This window comes from Rhinoderma darwinii, chromosome 10, assembly GCF_050947455.1.
Source record: "Rhinoderma darwinii isolate aRhiDar2 chromosome 10, aRhiDar2.hap1, whole genome shotgun sequence".
Taxonomy (NCBI): Eukaryota; Metazoa; Chordata; class Amphibia; order Anura; family Rhinodermatidae; genus Rhinoderma; species Rhinoderma darwinii.
Window position 1 is genome coordinate 39626276 of NC_134696.1, and position 15802 is coordinate 39642077.

Below are 15802 nucleotides of genomic sequence, written 5' to 3' on the forward strand. Positions count from 1 at the left end.
TAAAGTAGAGTCTTGAATGCCCCCATACTAAAGTTCAGGGAAATGTTTAATGGGTGCAATTTAACCAACCTTATTTTTCTAGATTAACAAATACCCTGTAACGGAGGTCCACAAATTTCTTTAGCTTGTGAGATACTTTCATATATGACAGGTGTTGTTGAGACATGATCACTATTAAACGGGAAAAGTCTAACAAAGATATGACTAAGTTACAAGGCTGTTACCCTTGTAGTGGAAAAAATATACAGGGTGGGCCATTTATATGGATACACCTAAATAAAATGGGAATGGTTGGTGATATTAACTTCCTGTTTGTGGCACATTAGTATATGGGAGGGGGGAAACTTTTCAAGCTGGGTGTTGACCATGGCGGCCATTTTGAATTTGGCCATTTTGTATCCAACTTTAGTTTTTTCAATGGGAAGAGGGTCATGTGACACATCAAACTTATCGAGAATTTCACAAGAAAAACAATGGTGTGCTTAGTTTTAACGTTACTTTATTCTTTCATTAGTTATTTACAAGTTTCTGACCACTTATAAAATGTGTTCAAAGTGCTGCCCATTGTGTTGGATTGTCAATGAAACCCTCTTCTCCCACTCTTCACACACTGATAGCAACACCTGTTTTTTTTCTTTAAAAGTAGTAAAATATAAAAAAAACTATATAAATCTGGTATCACCGTAATCGTATTTAGCCACAGAATAAAGTTAAGTTGTTGTTTGTACCGCACGGTAAAAGCTGTAAAAACGAAAGCCACAAAAAAATCAGGAGTCACAGTTTTTTCCAATATTAGCCCGCAAATCATTTTTTCTTAGTTTCCCAGTATATTTTATGGTACTTTAAATGCTATCAATAGAAACTAAAACTCCTCGTGCAAAAAAATAAGCCCTCACATTATGCTATTGATAAAAAAATAAAAAAGTTATGGCTCTTGGAAGGCGGGGAGTGAAAAACAAAAATGAAAAATCAAAAAATGGCTTCGTCCCGATGGGGTTAAAGCCCCTTCCTATAATTCTTCCGAAGGTTATATCTCTATGGCTAATGCAAGACCAATCAAGTTACATTTCTAAAACATTTTGAACATATATTTACTAACACATTTAAAGCTTCCTTTTATAAATTGTATGTAACAAGTATGTAAACTATTTTCCATGGTCATTGTAACCTTCAATTTGTTTAATTATTTTTGCAACTAAAAAAAAATTCTATTCATTTTTATAAAGTTTAGAATTTTCCTAAATCCGTGGCTATTTGTTATGCTATTCTAAATTAAATCATCCTGTATACTGTATTATTATATATCCTTTATTAAAGACAATACAAGTTGTGATCTCGAGTATTGTGTTGCCTTACTTAGGAGCAAAATGGCCTTTTAAAAATAATTAATGACACATACTGGTTATAAATAAATGTTTTATTTAAGTGTTTACATGACTAAAACGTACACCCTCACAGCGTGTGACTTGGCTGTAACCAAAAGATGTTAAAGTGGTATTTCGCAATATATAATGTTATGGCATATTGCAATGATGTGTCAGAAAATTATGATTGATCTCTAGGACTCCCAACGATCCGAAGAACAAAGAAGCAGAAGCCCATTCACCTTTGTACCTATCCACGATTAAATGAATGGGGTTGTGTTGCAGTTCTATTCACAGTGGGTTGTGGAAAACCCTGATGTGCAGGAAAGAACTTTGAAGGAACCACGGCACTTAACTAGCACTCCGGCACTTTCATTCTGAAGATCAGTGAGGGTACTGGCAGTCAGACCACAACCATGAATTGCACAATATACAAAGTATTTTCAAATATTAATTTATATATATAGATAGATATAACTATAATATATATAAGATATAACTCAGGTTAAATAGCCATCATACACCATGTCTTTAGAAACCTCGCTTTGTGCATTGGGCCACAGTCATGCTGGAACAGGAAAGGACCTTCCCCAAATTGTTCCCACAAAGTTGGAAGCATAGGATGAAATGTCTCTGTATGCTGAAGCATTATCCTTCACTGTGAATAAAACCAAACCCTTAAAAACCAGACCATTATCCCTCCTCCACCAAATGTTACATTAGGCACTATGCATTCCGGTAGGTAGAATTCTCTTGGCATCTGCTAAACCCAGATTGTATAACGTGATTCATCACTCCAGAGAACATGTCATGCTTTACACCACTCCAGTCGATGCTTGGCATTGTGCATGGTAATCTTAGGCAGCTGTTCCACCATGGAAATCCATTGCATGAAGCTCAGGAAGTACAATTCTTCAGCTCATGCTGATCTCAGTGCTCTGTCACTTAGTCAGTAATTCACCACAAATTAAATCTTATACTTGCGGCATCCAGGCGTGATGCAGGGTTTCATTCCAATGCTATTCAAATATTCTTGCTTTCCTTGCCCTCCAGCCGCTGATTGATACATTTTTCCCTATGCAGAGGAATAGGGAGAAATATGTCAACCAGCGGCTGGAGGTCCGAGGGGAAAATTAATATATGCACTTAACTAGCTCCAGGCAGTTGGACTAACATCGATCAGTAAGTATTAGATTCAGGAAAAAAGCCAAGTAGCGCTACCTCATCAAGACAGAAGAGGTCATCAAGTTTGTTATTCGTAGTTTCAGCTTTTAATAGGGTGACACATTTCGACACCGAAACGGTGTCTTCATCAGACCCTATACATAAAACACCAAAAGAGAATGTGGTTTTTAAAACATAAAAAAACGCCAAAAAAACCCGAGTGGCAGTTACAATAGGCAATCAGATGTGTATTAGGAAATTGCAGTCTAAAAAGAGAGGTACAGGCAGCGGTTTTCACCTGTGGTGCAATACATAAAGTGTGCGTAGCATTTTTAGAATAATGATAAATAAAGGATACTTAGTTAATTTAATCCGTTAATTAGAAGAAAAACAATAGGGGAATTAAAAAATATATCCGGGCGGGGAGAGAGATTTATTATGCGCATAGTCCTAAATGACTCATAAAAACGTGCCTTTATTGCATACGGCTTATATTGTGTGAAAAGGCAGTGGGGAAAATGCAGAAAAGGCGAGGGATCCGGGGACCTAATTGGCGGGGGTACATAGGGTTTATTACACCATATTTCACACTTGAGAACAGTTTAGCATCGGGAGCGCAGGGACGGACTCCCCTTGATGCTATTGGTAGAGTGCCGGCGCAGGCAACAAATCAGCAGCCAGGTCTCTGTTACTATGGTGCATGGAGACGCTAGCTCCCTGATAAGCTGGAAACTAGCCAATCAGGGGATCGCAATACGCCAAGCCCCCAATCACCAAACCAAGGGACCAGGACGCTTTGGCAGAGACTAAAACGACAGAGTGAAATGTCGGCAAATGGATGTCAATAGGGGATTTAAAGACTTTGCTGGACTGTCAAAACATGAAGACAAACATGCATAGAAATAAATATATGTGTATATATATATATATATATATATATATATATATATATATATATATATATATACAACGTGCCGGCCAATTAAGGAGAAAGGGGGTGGAGGGGGAAGTAGCACCACATATAGAAACATGGCAGAAGAAGATTGGGGCACAATGAGCAGCATATAAGGGAAAAACCAAAAAGGTGTAATAATAATAATCATAATAATAATAGTAGTAAAATTGCATGCTACAAGATTAATTGCTTAAGAAGATAACTAAAGACAATTGATCATCAGGTTAGTACATAAAGACTTTTTCTAAAAGTGAGAATATATACACTGTCATAACAAACATATGCAAATATATATATGAATTATGAAAAAAATATTAAAAATATTTTTTTTTTAAATTAGCCCGTTCCTAGATCATTTTGTTGCCTGGCTTCCACAATTCCAATGCTCTCAAACATCCACTCTCTTTTGGGGCGACTTTAACATCCCCATTGATGACCTAATCTCTTCATCTGCCTCCCAGCTTCTGTCGTTAACTACCTCCCTAGTCCTGTCACAACTTACTAATTCTCCTACACATGAAGATGGCCATTCACATGACCACAACCTTCTCTCCCTAAGACTAGATTCACATGGGCGTTGCACATCTCGGACATGAAAAATGGCAGTTTTTACGTCCGAGGTACATCTGTGCTTTGCGCTGTGGGACGCAATATAACTTATCCCCCATAGACTAGAGTCTATGGAGGGATGTGTGAAGAGTGAAAAAATAGGACATGTCCTATTTACTCATGGACCCTTCACACAGTCCGTTAAAACAACGATTGTGTGAAGGGCCACATTGAATTATATAGGTCCGTGTGACGGCCATTGTTTCAACGACCGTCACACGGACGTTTAACACGTTCGTGTGAATAAGGCCTTACTATCAAAAATTCTCTGCCTACTCAGGACATACCTACCCATTAAACACACAGAAATCTACATGCCATCAACACTCAACAACTCATAGACAGTCTACAGTCCTCGTTGTCCCCTATCTATTCCCTCTCCTTTCCCAATCTGGCTGCCAAACATTACAATAACACTTTAAAAAATGCTTTGGATGAAGTAGCCGACCCCTACACTCCAAACTTCCGGACACAGATGTCAACAACCTTGGCACATGCCTCAATCCCGCTTTCTTTAGCGGTGATCAAGATGCACGGAACGTCTGTGGAGAAAATCGTATTTGTCAGCAGATTTCCTCCATTACAAATTTATGTTCAAAACTTACAACTCTGTCCTCCACCGTGCCAAACAAGTCTATTTCACCTCTCTCAACTCCACGCTATTTAATAATCCAAAACGACTCTTTGATACTTTCCATTCCTTCCTTAGTCCTAAAGTTCAAACGCCGATCACAAATCTCAGTGCTTAAAGAGGACCGGTCACCAGCATTTCGCCTATTAAACCAGCAATACCTGGTGGTAGTGGGTGAAAAATCATTTCTATATAACCTATAATTGTCTTCTTAGTTGGCTCTGTAGCTTTATTATTCAGCTTTTTAGTGTTCCAACACCATATGCATTGAGCATAAAAGAGTCAAATCTGCGTTTGAAAAGAGTCAAATTTTTGTTTGAAAAGAGTCATATCTTCCTTCCTCGAGTCTTTCCGAGTTTACCCCGCCCTATACTTTTCCCTCACACTTCGTCCAGTCCCTCTCCCCGGCTGTCACTAGTCACCTTAATAAAATATTTAACCTCTCTCTCTGTTCTGGAATCTTTCCCTCCTCTTTTAAACATGCCATTATAACCCCATTACTGAAAAAAACAACTCTTGACCCATCCTGTACTGATAACTACCGACCGTTCTCTAAACCCCCCTTTATCTCTAAACTTCTGGAACTCTTGGTCTACTCTTGCCTAATCCACTAACTCTCTATTATTGACCCCTTAAAGGGAAGGTGTCATAAAAAAAATATTTTTTTTATAATATTGCTTTTAGTATGTTATTAAAATAAATTGTATTTATTTGTGTTCTTATGTGGTACTTTTTACTTTTTTATTACTTTTACTTCTCTATGGGGGCTGCCATTTTTTTTCATCTCTGTATGTGTCAATTAACGACACATACAGAGATGGAATACGGCACACACATCCCCATAGAGAATGCGAACGGGAGCCGTTCCATTCACTATAGTGTATGCCGTCTGTGTGGGAACGGCGCATGCGCCGCTCACACACAGACCAAAAGGAAGGTCTTTGGCAGAGCGAAATCCGGCACCATTTTCATGTGGACCGGAAGCCGCGGCCGGACAGTAAGATGACGACTTCCGGTCGCGGCTTCCAGCCATATGTTCAAGTCAGCGAAAACGCAAGGCAGAGGAGCGGAAGCGGCAGCGGCGGCAGAAGCAGGTAAGTTATGTTTGTGTATGTGATGTGTGTATAATGTTCGTGTTATACTGTCTGATTACCACTGTATCTAATCCTCCTACACTGTGCATTCGCTCAGAAAATGGCGGCACACAGTGTAGGAGATTTGAAGAGTCAACCCCCTCCTTCTCCTGGCACTAGCCAGAATAAGGGAGGGGTGATTGTGTGAGGACACTAGAGCGAGTGTGTCTATCCCAAATTTGCAACATAAAGCAATGAGGTTGCTTTACCACATTGCCAATGCTGCAATTTTGGGAATTGCTCCCTCTAGTGGCCAGCACATGGAAATGTTATAAATTAGAATCTTACAACAATGTTTAATCACTTACATAATAATTGTTTAACTAAAAAAATTCTAGCGACACATTCCCTTTAAATCTGGTATACACACTCTACACTCCTCAGAAACTGCCCTTACTAAAGTCTCAAATGATCTCCTGACAGCTAAATCTAATGGCAACTACTCTCTATTGATTCTTCTGGATCTCTCTGCAGCCTTTGGCACTGTAGACCACCAACTCCTACTCAATAAGATCCACTCTATTGCTCTCTCTTGGTTTTCTTCCTATCCCTCTGACTGCTCATTCAGTGTTTCATTTGCTGGTTCTACTTCTTCTCCTCTTCCACTTGCTATCGGGGTACCTCAGGGATCAGTCCTAGGTCCACTCCTCTTTTCTCTTTACACAGCCCCTATTGGACAAACCATCAGCAGATTTGGCTTCTAGTACCATCTCTTTGCTGATGACACCCAATAATATACCTCTTCCTACGACATCACCCCTGCTCTAATAAAAAAACAAAACACCTGTGATTGTCTGTCCGCTGTTTCTAACATCATGTCCTCTCTCTATCTGAAAATGAATCTTTCTAAAACTGAGCTCATTGTGTTTCCACCATCTACTAACCTACCTCAAACTGATGTCTCCATGTCAGTAAGTGGTACGACCATAACTCGCTGTCTCTGGGTTATTTTTTACTAAGATCTTTTCTTTACTTCGCACATTCAATCGCTTACACGCTCCTGTCATTTTCACATCAAAGACATCTCCAGAATCCGCCCTTTTCTTACTGTGGAAACAGCCAAAACTCTCATTGTCGCTCTGATTCACTCTCGTCTTGACTACTAGAATTCATTACTAAATCAATTTTCCCCACACCAATTTTCCCCTCTCCAATCCATCCTTAATGCAGCAGCCAGGCTCATCTTTCTGACAAACCGCTACACTGATGCCTATACCCTGTGTCAGTCACTGAACTGGTTGCCCACTCCCTTCAGAATAAAAGTCAAATTTGTAACGACCGGGGTCGCGGTCCGTAGACCCCTCTCATCCTGTCAACGTCTCCCTCCCCGGAGACGCCAGCACATGCGGCCGTCTTGCCCTGCAGTGACCACTGGGGTGCGTGCGTGCACGAGCTCATTCCAGGCCTTAAAGGGCCAGCACGTGCACATGTAAAGAATTTATAATTACTCCCAGGTCACCCTGGACTATAAAAAAGGGCCCTGCCCTTTCACTCTTTACCTGAGCATTGTTTGTATTCCTATGTTAGTCTTGCAAATGGTCTCTTAGTTGTATCCTTTTCCCAGTGTTCCCGTGCCCTGTCACCTGTATCCAGTGCTGTATTTGTTCCTGTGTTCCCTGCCAAACCAAGAATCCATTAGACTTCCAGATAGAGAAGCGTGATTCATCACTCCACAGAACACGTTGGCGACTTTTATGCACTATGTGCCTCAGAACTCGGCCACAATATCTGCCATTTCATGACTGTGGTTCTGAAACTCTTCCACTTTGCAATAATACCACTCACAGTTGATCATGGAATATCTAAGAGGGAAGAAATTTCATGAACTGACTTGTTGCAATGGCGGCATCCCATTACAGTAACACGCTGGAATTCAGTGAGCTCTTAACAACAACCCATTCTTTTTCAAATGTTCATAAAGACAAACAGCATGGCTAGATGCTTTATTTTATACACCTGTAGCAATGGGACTAGATGAAACACCTGAATTCAATGATTAAGACGTGTGTCTCAATACTTTTGTCCATATAGTGTATGATAAATACAATTGTTGTACTTTTATTCCAATATGGCTCACCTTCGCCTGTGCCTTCCCCTTTTTGCAAGAGACATATTAAAGGGGTTTTCCAGTTCAAAAATATTGATGACCTATCTTCAGGACAGGCTATCAATGTCTGATCGGTCAAGGTTCGATTCCCGGGTCCCCTGCCGATCAGCTGTTTTAAAGGGGCAGTAGCGCTTAGTATCACAGCTTTCTCCCATTAAAGTGAAAGGGAGAAGGCTGTAATACTGTGAACCACGACTACGAGTGTGTCAGCGTTCCACAGTGTGAGCAGTAATGGGAATGAAAAGTATCGCTCGTACGAGCTCTGCAGCCCCTTAAAAAACAGCTGATCGGCGGAGGTCCCAGGATTTGGACCCCAACCGATCAGATATTGATGGCCTATCCTAAGGATAGGTCATTAATTTTTTAGGACTGGAAAACCCCTTTAAGCTAATAAAGTTGGTCTTTTGGTTTGGGGTACAGAAGTTTTGATTTCCTGCGACTGTCATACACAACCAAGGAAGCCATTCTGGGCCAGAATAGAAAACATGAAAGTAAGGTTTGAAACTTATCCTTAAGGATGAGGAGCTAATGAAGCCACTAAAGCTGACCATAGGCGTCGCAAAGTTATTGTTATGGTGTTACATTGGTGTTTACTTATTGATAGGCTGTGCTGTATTTTGATGATATTACAATAGTGTGTGTATAAATGGACTCCGTACTAAAGTGACACCATGACACCATGACACCAAGACAGAAATGGAAATGAACTGGCATAACACGTGGCTCTTTTAACTGCTGTAATTTGAAGGGAAATTAGGTTCTGTCCCTTCCATTATATATTTTGGAAATGATAGCCACATCTACATAAATGTATGTAAAAAATGTATTATGCAGCAGCCCAGTATATACCAGTGTAACCCAGAAATTCTTAAAATAGAATCTGTCACAGAGAACCAAGCTGTTCAAGAACAATGTGTATTACAGACAGAAACTATGCACAAATTCATAAGGAGGTTCTAGCCATTGTGGAAGGAGTAAAGAATTTCACTTATATGGAAGAAGTTTCAGCACTATAACAGACCACATGTCACGAACAAATACACAGTGAGGTCCCTGTTCTTCCCAAATCTCTGTCCCTACCTACTTGTACGGCCCGACCTAAACGACGGCGCACAACTGGGTGGCGTTCCCTATACTATTACCAGTGAAACTGACAAACGGATAAGACAGAGACAGTACGAAATAACAAAGGGTCACCTGGGAAGCTGGGAAGTACATGGAGGGAGAGGCAGGGCAATTGCGCCACGGACAAGTCCGGGCGCAAAAGGCGGAGTCAGGCAGGCAGGGTCAAACCAGGAGAGTGCGGAAAAAACAAAAGTCAGAAGGCAAAGAAAAATCAGGAGTCCAGCTGGGGTCAGGTCACAAAGGAGTCAAAATGCAAGTCGCTCAGGGGAGGCTGAAACAAGGGAAAGCACCTGGCTAGGTAACTCTAATTACAAGCATAGGCCTACTACCCCAGGCTGAACTAAACAAGGAGAGGGCAGGAGCTCAGGAACATCAGCCAGGCTTTGATTGGCCTGACGCTCCTGAGCTCCTATTGCAGACTGCCTTAGTCTGCCAGGCCGGGCGACGCCCGAGTGAGTAACTCTCGACGTCCTCGAAACCAAGGGAGCAGCAGGAAAGGAGTACGTGACAGTACCCGCCCTTTTATGAGGGGCCACTGGACCCTCCAGCCCTGAACCAGGTTTATTCGGAAATGTTCTATGAAAGTTTTTTATAAGGGTCCGAGCGTGGATATCTCGGACTGGGACCCAAGTCCTCTCCTCTGGACCATATCCTTTCCAATGGACCAGGTACTGGATAGACCCCTGAACATTTCTACTGTCCAGCAACCTGGCCACCTCGAACTCCTATCCCTCGGGTGTCAATATTGGGACAGGAGGTTTCCCTATAGGAAGGATGGGGGGAACAAATCTCTTCAGAAGGAAGGAATGAAACAAATCATGGATGTGGAAGGAGGGGGCAATTTTAAGCGGAAGGAGACCGGGTTGATCCTCTCCTTGACCTCATCAGGACCGATGTACCTAGGGGCGAACTTTCTGGAGGGTACCCTCAGGCGGAGGTTCTTGGAAGATAACCAAACCCGATCTCCCACCAAGAAATCAGGGTTGGCCGAACGTCTTTTATTGGCTTAAAGCCTCTGGCGGCCCCGGGCTGCCCTGAGATTATTCTGGACCAGGTCCCAGATGACCTTCAAGTTCCCAGTGAGAAGCTCCACTTCAGGGTTATCTGATACACATGGGGAAAATGAAGAAAACCGGGGATTAAAACCACAATTAGCAAAAGAATGGAGAAATGTGCTGATGTGATTATTCATGGCAAATTCCGCAAGGGCCAAAAACCTGAGCCATTTATCCTGAGCTTCGGCCACGAAGCATCTGAGATACTGTTCCAGAGACTGATTGGTCCTATCAGTCTGGCCATTAGTTTCTGGATGAAAGGCCGATGAAAAGGACAAGTCTAGTCCTAACTGCTTGCAGAACGCTCTCCAAAACAACAACACAAATTGGACCCCCCTGTCAGAAACGATGTTAACAGGCACCCCGTGCAAACGTAAAATATGTTTAATAAAGAGGTTAACTAGCTCTTTGGCATTGAGCAATTACTTCAGGGGAATGAAGTGGGCCATTTTACTAAACCGGTCTACCACTACCCAGATCACCGACGTGCCCTGGGACGAAGGGAGATCGGTGACAAAATCCATGGCTAGATGGATCCTTGGGGCATCGGCAAAGGACACAGCAAGCCTGCAGGTTGGGATCTGGGAGTTTTAGACTGGGCGCAGTTCTCACATGAGACCACGTAGGCTCGGACATCCCGTAGCAGCCCTGGCCAGCAGAAACTACGGGTGACAAGGTCCTTGGTACCAGAGAGGCCTGGGTGACCTGACAGGACTGAGTCAGACACTCCTGGAGGAGCCTCAGTCGGAGTTTGCCCTCTGGAAGGGCTTCAGGGGCAGAGTCCTGGCTGGCCATGACCTCTGTGGTCAGGTCAGAGTCTACGGTTGCCACTACCGCACCAAGAAGCAATACTCCTTCGGGTTTGGTCTCAGGCGGAGGGGTGGGCAGAAAAAAATGGGACGGAGCATCCACTTTAATATTCTTTGAACCAGGCCTGTAGGTAACAACAAAATTGAACCTGGTAAAAAAAAATAGAGCCCATCTAGCCTGTCTAGGGTTGAGTCTCTTGGCTGATTCTAAAAAGACCACATTTTTATGGTCAGTGTGGACCGCGACCCGATGTCTTGCCCCTTCGAGAAAATGGCGCCATTCCTCCGAAGCCCATTTGATGGCCAGCAGTTCCCGATTACCCATATCGTAATTTTGCTCAGTGGGAGAGAACTTACAGGAAAAGAAGGCACAGGGTCGGAGGTGAGTGTGAGAAGTAGGACCCTGAGACAATACTGCTCCCACACCCACCTCAGAAGCATCCACCTCCACAATAAAAGGTTGAGTTTGATCCAGTTGGATTAGTACCGGGGCGGAGGAAAATCACCCCTTAAGGAGCTTGAAGTTTGGATAAAACGTCTGTAGTAATTTGCGAACCCTAAAAACCTTTGGAGGGCTTTCAGGGAAGCAGGCCGGACCCATTCAGATAGTGCCTGGACCTTGGCAGGATCCATGCGGAAATCCTCAGGGGTAAGGATGTGTCCCAAAAAAGGCATCACTTGAGTACCAAAAATAAATTTTTCAAATTTATCGAACAAGTTATTCTCTCTGAGAATGTGGAGGACAGTCCTGACATGTTTGACATGCGAGTCCCAGTCTTCGGAAAACACCAAAATGTCATCCAAGTATACAACCAAGAAAAGCCCTAGATAGTCTCTAAAAATATAATTTACGAAAGTCTGGAACACAGCTGGCGCATTACATAGACCGAAGGGCATCAGCAGGTACTCAAAGTGCCCTTCAGGGGTGTTAAAGGCAGTCTTCCACTCATCCCCCTTACGAACGGGTTATAAGCCCCCCCGCAGGTCAAACTTAGAGAACCATTGGGCACTCAGAACCTGATTAAAGAAATCGGGGATGAGCGGAAGTGGGTGTTGGTTCTTTATGGTAAGATTGTTTTGCTGACGGTAGTCGATACAGGGTCGGAGCCCCCCGTCTTTCTTCCCCACAAAGAAGAAACCGGCACCTACAGGTAATGAGGAGGGGCGGATGTACCCCTTGGCCAAGCTCTCCTGGATATACACCCTCATCGCTTCACGCTCAGGGCAAGATAGATTAAAGATTCTACCTTTGGGGAGCCTGGCTCCAGGTATCATGTCAATTGCGCAATCGTGTACTCGATGAGGAGGTAACTCTTCAGAGGCTTTTTTAGAAAAGACGTCACTGAAGTCCTGAATAAATTCAGGAAGTGTGTTCCACTCCTCAACGAGACTGACCCTTAAGGTGGACATACAAGATGACAAAAACGTCTTGCTCCAAGTAACAAGTTCCCCCGTCACCCAATCTAAGATGGGGTTAAATTTGCGCAACCAGGGGAGACCTAATAAAATCTCGGTGGGTAGCCCCTTAAGGACAAATATAGTACATTCCTCCAAGTGAATTGAACCAATCTTTAAACAAAACACAGGGGTAGACTGGAAAACGTGCCCGCAAGCTAACGGGGAGAAGTCTACCCCTACCAGGGGAATAGGAACAGACAAATCAATAAAGGGTAAACCAATCGACAAAGCAAAACTGTGGGAAACAAAAATTGACAACGGACCCCGAGTCCACAAACGCAAAACCTATCCCAGTCTTGGCCAAAAATGACACCTGGGCTGGCAACAAGTCCTTATTAAAACGAACGGGAAATACCTGTGCGCCAAAGTGACCTCCCTGATGACCACTTAGGCACGGAAGTTTTCCGGAGTCTTCTTTTTTGCGTTTGGGACAGGCGCTGAGTAGATGGTCTGCGTCTCCACAGTTGAAGCATAAGGCATTTTTGCGGCGGAACGCCCTGCGAACTTTCGGATCTCCTGTGATCCCTATCTCCATCTGTTCCTCCTGGAAGTCAGCTAAAGAAGATGGCACTAGCTCCTGGATGCGTCGGTCGAGACGGACTGTGACATTCATGAGCTGATATAGGGAGTCGGGGGTAAACTACTAGCAGGTCTTTCAGGGCGTCAGTCAGTCCTAGCCTGAAGTGGTACTTCAGGGCCGAGTCACCCCAGGTAGATTCCACTGACCACTTCCTAAATTCAGAACAGTACGCCTCTACTGGCCTCTTACTCTGATGAAGTCCCCTAACTTTTCGGATTCGTCATAGAGATGTCCTAGGGCGGAAAAGAAAGCATCAACAGAGGAGCCATGGGTACTAGTGGGAGATAAGGAAAATGCCCAATCCCGGGTGTCCCCCAACAGACAGGACATGATGATCCCCACGCGTTGAGACTCAGAGCCAGAAAAATAGGGCCATAACTGAAAATAAAGAATGCAGCTCTCACGAAAAGATGAAAACATTTTTGGGGAGAGAAACGATCGGGTAACTGGATTTGGTGTTCCAGCACTGGTGCGGAAGGGTAGGCTGCCACGGGTTACACAGGGGCGGCCACCTGCGGGGCATGCTCCTGCTGGTAGACTCTCTGGGCCAGATCCTGCACCAATTGGGTGAAACCCTGCATTTGCTCTGTTAACAGTACCAAGGGGTCCATGGCAAACAAAGCCAGAAAACAGGGAAGAGAAGGTAAAGGTCCTGTAATTCTGTCATGAACAAATACACAGTAAACAGTGAGGTCCCTGTTCTTCCCAAACCTCTGTCTCTACCTACTTGTACGACCCAACCTAAACGACGGCGCACAACTGGGCGACGTTGCCTATACTATTACCAGTGAAACTGACAAACGGATAAGACAGAGACAGTACAAAATAACAAAGGGTCACCTGGGAAGTACACGGAGGGAGAGGCAGGGCAATTGCTCCACGGACAAGTCCGGGCACAAAAGGCGGAGTCAGACAGGCAGGGTCAAAAGGGAGAGTGCAGAAGAAAAAAAAAGTCAGAATGCAAAGAAAAGTCAGGAGTCCAGCCGGGGTCAGGTCACAAAGGAGTCAAAATGCAAGTCGCTCAGGGGAGTCTGAAACAGGAGAAAGCACCAGTCTCAGTCTGCCAGGCCGGGTGATGCCCGAGCGAGTAACTCTCGACGTCCTGGAGACCGAGGGAGCAGCAGGAAGGGAGTACGTGACACCACAAGCCTCTTTCTGATCAATTAAAAAATAATGGACCTAATGCTGATACCTTTAGTCGTTTACCACTACAGACGGGTGATTCTGTGGTACCTGACATTTTTTAAATACTTACGTTGGAATCGCTATCCAAAATTCCATTACAAGCAACTGATATTGCTCACATGACTGCAATGGATAATCTTGGCAGCAAGAGTATTCAACTGGGTATGGAGAGACTGGCCACATTCAAAATAAAAGATGAATTCAAACCTTTTCAGCGTAAGCAGCAGGAACTCTCTCTGCCTAGAAGGATTGTCTCCTCTTGGGTAATAGAGTAATAATGCCAAGAGCAGGTCAAACTCAAGTGCTTAAAGCTCTACATCAAGGACATCCTGGAAATGGTAACATGAACGCTCTTATGTATGGTGGCCTAAAACTGATGAACATATTGAATAATGGGTAAAGAAATGGGTTCCTTGTCAAAACACACATCATTTTCCAAAAATAGCTGTGTCTCATTCTTAGAAAGTGACCAGAAACCCATGCTCTAGATTGCATATTGACTTTGCAGGTTCAGTTCAAGAACAGACATTTTACATGGTGTTAATTCTTTTAACAAGTGGCTGGAAGTTGTACCACTACGCTCTGCCACAACAAGTGCTGTCATACAAGATCTAAGGAGAATTGTTGAAGGCGATTGGAATCACAGATTGACAAATTCTCTACTGCAACAGCAGGTGACACCTTGCTCCAGTACCGGCTCCAGCCTTCAGAGCTACTGATGAACAGGAGAATTAAGGTTTGTCTGGACAGACTTCCTTCTGATCTGACACCTAAAATGCAAAAGAAATAGGAATCCAGACTGTCTATAAAATACATCCATGAGGAGTTTTCAGCCAGGAGATAGTGTGTATGCTAGAAACTATGCGATTGGACCAAGGTGGGTACCAGCAACTGTAGTAGAAACCCCAGGGTCAGTGTCTTATAAAGTTAGACGGTCGTCTTCTTAGTAGGCATATCGGCCAACTGAGAAACAAAAGCTATGGTATAATGTGAATATAGCTTATTAGTGTCTCTATACAACAAATAGAACTTAGATGTGATTGATAACAGGTGGCTCATGCGTGTCAGAGACACACAGGACCCACTGTCACCAAAGCCGTCAGTGCCACTGACCTGATGGATTCAGGTTTCAGCGCAAGATACAGCTTCTATATCTCAAAAAGTAAAACATTTTTTTAATAAAAACAAATCATTAAGTTGCACTAAACACTAAAATACACTGTTTTAGTAAAACAAAAGTCTTTAAAGGTGTACAAAGCCTTTAACTGTATGCAGGGGCGTAGCTAAAGGCTCATGGGCCCGATGCAAAAGTCCTTCATGGGCCCCCCCCCCACCCGTTCTCTTCATGGCTGACGGCCCACAGCTTTCAGCTGAATCGCTGGGTCTCAGGGGCGTAGTTAAGCACACTTTCTCTGCCCAGTATCTCCAATAAACACAGAGATGATCTAGCCCGCCCTTTTACTACAACAGAACTGGAAACAGCTCTTTGCTAGTCCCCATCTGGTAAAACTCCAAGGTAAGCGCTTCCTCATACTCTGCCTCTGCAAGTTGTCTACCACCTGAAGATTTCCTCAAAGCATCTCAAACCTCACCCACATATCCCTCTCTACATACCACTCCTGAGAAA